Raw genomic sequence first — 6,000 nt, 5'->3', positions numbered from 1 at the left:
ATAAATTGTCATGTTGGAAAGCATCATACATCAACAGCCTACGCCAAAAATCTTTATATATTTATTGAGCTTGCTAAGTCCAGTACAAAAGGCAATAAAAACATCGTTTTTCACCGTACCGTCTGATTTTTTTTACCGGGGTATAATTGGGCGAAACGTGCATAATCTACCAAAAGTAGCTACAAATCGCGCGTTGGTGCGTAAGGTGCATATCAGCAATCTTAATGGGTTTGTTCCTTGTGGTAACTGGTAGTATTATCCTTTTATGTGTATAAGGGAACCTGCTTTACCCAATCTTGAATTCTGTATTCTTCGCTTCATGTGCATCATTACAATTAGACCATTTTGGGAACTGACAACATTGCTGATATCGATGTTACCCTCCCGTGTGGTACCTTGTGTTATGTCAAGTACCAACACAATACTGGGAAAGCGCAGCATCAACATCAGCAAGCTCCAAATCTACTGTCACGTAAAATGCGCTATTGAAAAACGTTCCGAATACGAGCGATACTGCCCCGCCGCATGCACTAACCTATTGTCAAGAAACCGCCATAGCAATGAACGATATGCTCATTTTCAAAGTGCACACAAAATGTCATGCTCAACCTCACCACTCTCCCAAACACGACCGCTACGAACCGTGTGCCATGTACATGCAATATTCGACACAAAATTCACATCAAAACTCGTGAGCACAACTACTCTACTGTCTCATGACAACTCCAAAGGGTAAACCGCGCAGCCTCATCCTCATGCTCTGCCTTAATCATCCAAAATTTAACTCACCAATAGATTCTACTACTTCCGGCTGCTAAAGTAAATAAGACACTTTCGAAACTCAACCATGTTGTCCAAAACGGTGCGGCATTTTGAGCAAATCCAATGCTCGAAAATCTTGCTATCAATCTATCACCGTAGTTCAGATTTACTGAAGTAGAGCACAAATGCCATACTCCATGCCATTATTTTTATGAGTTAAATCACTGAATGAAATTTCACTTAATGAATTGCATCCAAGGGACTGGCAACCCTATCCTTACTTTATGTGTTTGACAGTAGCCAACATCTACTGCCGGCGTGGGTATTATTTGCACAAATCTGGCTAAGATTTGAAAATAATACCCGTCTGCCAGCATACTGACTTTGCAGAGTGAAATGAACAGAACGTATAGCAGTGTCATGCTCTCTCATTTACGCAAATGGTTAGATGTTGATTGCATAAACATGGCTGCCTAGCAGTACCGTGATTGCATCGCATTTTGTTTTTTTTTCTTTCATCCAATCAACATGAACACATATCAACAGAAACACTTCAATAGTTATTTGTCCAAATTTCACGATTATTGCTGTAAAAATATAAATTTATAAATCACGAAACGTCCTCTTTTGCCCATTACCTAACTTAGTTTTTATGTTTTTTTTGCATTACTCTCAGGCATTGCCTGCACATCATTTCTTTCACTCTATGCCATATCTTTTTTTTTGTCTCGATAAATGTCGTTTATTTTTGTTCATATTTTTTTTGCTATGACACCAACGAATTTTGGTACCATCTCTACACAAACTTTTTTTCCGTCTAAACGGCTTGTTTTCTACCAGTTCTTTTCTTTTTTTTTCTTTTTTCCATATGTATCAAAGAATTATTTTTTTTACTATTTTTGCACAAACTTTTTTTATCAGCCGAATGCCATCTCTTTTTTTGCTTATTTGCTTTCATTTTTTTTTTTTTACTGAATGCCATCTTTGCACATACATTTTCCTATCTGAAGCCGTTTTTGCTTACACGTTTTTTTTAATCTGAATGACATATATTTTTTGCTTAATCGTTTTTTTTTCACTGACTGCCCTAATTTTTTTTTGCCTGCTCATTCATTTTGTTTGTCTCCATTTTTTTAACTAAGTCCAATGAATTTTTTTTTTGCCGCCATATTTTATTTTGCCCACTTCACAGTTCCAGCTCATTCCTTATACGCACGGTCGTATGAATTACCGTACTTCGCACACTCTATAGGTTGACATATCTCCTGTCACGTAAAATGCATTACATTTTTTTTAGATTTGCCTATTATTGCTGCTTATTATTTTTAAATCCTAGGTTTCATCATTGGTTTTAACTTACCGAGGTGGAATCCTACCAACTGTGCCATTGTCGCGCTTTTCGTTCTTTTCTTTCGGGAGCAAATTGCAAGTGCGACTTACGTCGGCTAATATATCCAACAGACTGAATTTCCTTTCGTTTCGCTCCGATTCAAATATCTCTCATTCTCTCAACGATCAATCGATCGCCTTTGCGATGTCGCTTTCGCTTTGTCTCAGTCTGACTCAGGGCGCATACATTCGAACCGTGCTGTCGACCTAATTTCAGTAGTCTAATTGTACACTCTAATTTGTGGTTATCCATATTGCACTTTATTATACCGACTTTTTACCAATCCATGTCATATCTGCTACAGCAAGGTGAGACAAAAAACGACATAAAGAGAAGAAAAGAGAAACAAGGAAACGGACTAAAAAAAGGTAAAACGGAAAATAAAAAGACCGAAAAGCGAACTCCATGGCCGCAATTCGCCAGCCACGTAGTCTGCGTAGGGTCCGCAGGTCGCCTTCCACTTGAGCGATCCATCTTGCTCGCTGCGCGCCCCGAAAAATGAGACAGAAGATCAATGAGAAGAAAAATGAGACAGAAAAATCCGAAAAGTGGACGAAGTGGAATTAATCGGATAGAAAAAGAGGTAAAACGAGGAAGTGAAAAATAAAAATTGCATGAAAAAAAGAGAAAAATGAAAGAAAAACCGTGAATGGGAAGGAAAACGGGAGAAAAAAAAGCGGAAAAGAAGAAACCGGGAGAGAAAAAGGGGGAAACGAAGCAATGGCTGGACACGATGAAGATCGGTAGAGTAAAGAAGAAAAATGAGAGAAAAGAAGGAAACACCATTACTCCTATTCTGTATTTCGAACGGATCTATATGCTTCGAACGAAAAGACGATACAGAACGTGACACAAAAAGAGGGGAAATCTTAAGAGGCAGAACGGAACATATGATTACGAAAAACGGGATAAAAGGCGAAAAGAGACGAAAGCCGGAACCGAAAAAAGAGAAAAAAAACGAGACGGAAAAAGAAAAAACGGAAGAAAAGCGAAAATTACATCTCAGGAAAAGGCCCAAAAATTGAGAGACAAAAAGAGTACAAATGAGAAAGGGAGAAAACAAGAGACACAAGAGGAAAAAGAAAAATATCGAGAGAGAGAGAGAGAGAGAGAGAGAGAGAGAGAGAGAGAGAGAGAAAAGAACACCGATAGAGGATACGAGGAAAATAGGAAAAAGATGCTATATCCCATGTGGGGAGGGGGAAAGAAGGGACAAAAAAAGGAAAAACAAGGAAAAGAAAAAGGTGTAGCGGAAAATAAAAAGATGAAAAACGGAACATAAAAATGGAAACCCCGAAGAGAACCATAGACAGAATAAACGGGACAGACGAGACGGAAAAATGAGGAGTAAAAAGAGGAAAATGAGGTAAAATGAATTAGAAAAAGGTGATAACTGCAAACGAAGAAACATGAAATAACAAAATACAAAAACAAGTGAAAACCCTGAGGAAAAACAGGACTGAAAAGAAGAATAAATGGGACAGGAATCGATTAAGAAAGCAAAATTTGCGATTCTGAGAGTCATCTAGGTGACTGTACAAATCAAATGGGATCTGTATGGTGAGGTAACGGTGATTGTAGGAATAGGGCCCGGAAAAACCATAAATGAAGCGAACAAAAGGAGTAATAAAATGAGGAAAAAACAGGACAGAAAAGAGAAAAAAAACGGAACAAAAATGAGAAAAATCGGATAGAAAAGGTGGTAAAGAACACAAAAAGTGGAAAAATGGGAATAATGAGAGGAAGAACAAGACAAATTAATACAAAAAACAGGATAAAAACAGTTAAAAAGCGAAAAGAGAGGAAAGCCGGATCAAAAAAAAAAAAGAAAAACGGAAGCAAAAGAAACAAAGAACGAAAATCACGATTCAGGAAAAGGGCAAAAAACGGGATAAGAAGAAAAATGGAAAAGAACAAATAAAGAGGAAACTACGAACAGGAAAAACGAAACACGAGAGAGGGAAAACGGAACAGATGAAGACGAAAAATTAGAACGAAAGGATTAGAAAAGAGCTTGAAAAAGACGAAACCCCAAAAAGTAGAGAAGAGAATACACGGAAAAGAAAATACAAAAAATATTGAAAACATGAGGAAAATAAGAACAAATGGAATGGGAGACAATGAAGTACGGATCAAATGAAACAAAAAATATCGGACAGAAAAAAAGAAAACGAGAGAAGGCAGAGGAAACGAAAGGAAAGTAGGAGCAGAAACCAAGAAAATGGTTAGGAAAGAAGAAAAAACCGAACAAAATGTGAAAAAATGAAAATAAAAAAGAGAAAACACGAAACAGAAAAGAGGTAACACGAGCTAGATAACAAAACGAAAAATGTCAATACTAATACATAAAAAATTTGGTGTCTAATTTCGTGTTCATGTGCGGTTTGAAGTAAAACCACAAGTTCAAATTAGTCCAAATTCAAGTATCCGAGTTCAATTTCAGCTTCAATTGCATGTCCGATTTTAAGCCCAATCTTTAGTCCAATTTCAACTTTGGGTTTTAATCCAATTGCCCACGAAATTCCCTTTTGTTTATGTCTGGGCACGCTAGTGTCCACCTTGCTCTGAAATAACCTTTATGAGAACCTCCCCTGACCGGGGAAAAAATGCTCGCCAATTTAATATCAGCCATCCTATCATGAATAGTTCGATTCGAATGAACTATCTACAATACACGAAGTCGTTTATTACCATATTTCATTCCTGGAGGTACGAATTGTAACCGAATTGCTGTCAGAACGATCAAAGTTTACCAAAAAATTTCCTTTCAAGTAACACTGGCTTAGTCCATGTTTTCAACCAACTAACATGCTAATATCTAACAAACGGTCTCGCTATTATTGGTGTGCAGTTGGCGATACTTATTTTTATTCTTATTAATACCATCACCGCTACAATAAAGGATTCCTGGAAATAATTTTAATTATTTCTAATCATAGAAATATTTTAAATTATTTTCTTGTCAGTATTTACATTTGCAAAACATCTAAGATGTATTACAAATGCTAAATCGGCCAGGCCAACTGTGAAGTATTGCCGCAAAGACGATTCTGTGAAATGAATTTTGTGTGAATAAAGGCCCAAACAGAATGCTGCGTTAATGTATCCGTCAGCGTCAATTTGACAGTAAACCTATGGGAAAACTGTCAGATTGACGCTGACGGACGCGTTGATGCAGCATTCTGTTTGGCCCTTAAGTTATTTATACATGAATACATTTCTAAACCAACAGGGGAAGAAGAAACGGGGACGTCTCGTATCAACCGCTTCTGATAATTATTAAATTGATATGTATTACATTTTCGTTGGGAGTATTTTGCTAGTAAAGGTTCAATAATACTCCGGACCCTCGGGGATGAACTTATGGCATTTGGTCAAAAGTCTGGCTGCAATAGGCCAAGGTTATTGCGCCTTTTTTTATTCACTGAAATAAAATAACATCCGCTGACTACCAATTTTTTAATAGCGTAGATTAATAATAAAAGTTGCAAAATAATTGCTTAATAATTATTACGATGAAGAATTGCTCAGTTAGGATGAATAAAATTACGAAACGATCTCACCGGAATTTCCTGTATGTCTCATCTGTTTCTTCAGCTTAAATGTGCTGTGAACTTGCTGCCACCCAAGGTAACGAAGATGTTCTATATCTATGCTAAAACTGCTATGGGAAGAAATCAGTCCGGCGGAGAACAGCACAGTGTTCGGTTTTTCAAAGATGGGCTATCTGGATTGGAATGTCCATCCTCTTCGGCTCTGTTCACACTGTGTCTTTCCCTGCTGGTTTGACCTTTCTCCTATTGCCGTTCCTCCGGTATCTCCGTTGGTTGCGACTCTGGGATTGTATT

This window comes from Sabethes cyaneus, chromosome 1 (genome assembly GCF_943734655.1).
Source record: "Sabethes cyaneus chromosome 1, idSabCyanKW18_F2, whole genome shotgun sequence".
Lineage (NCBI taxonomy): Eukaryota > Metazoa > Arthropoda > Insecta > Diptera > Culicidae > Sabethes > Sabethes cyaneus.
The sequence above is the reverse complement of the archived record's forward strand: the minus strand, read 5'-3'. Positions refer to the sequence as shown.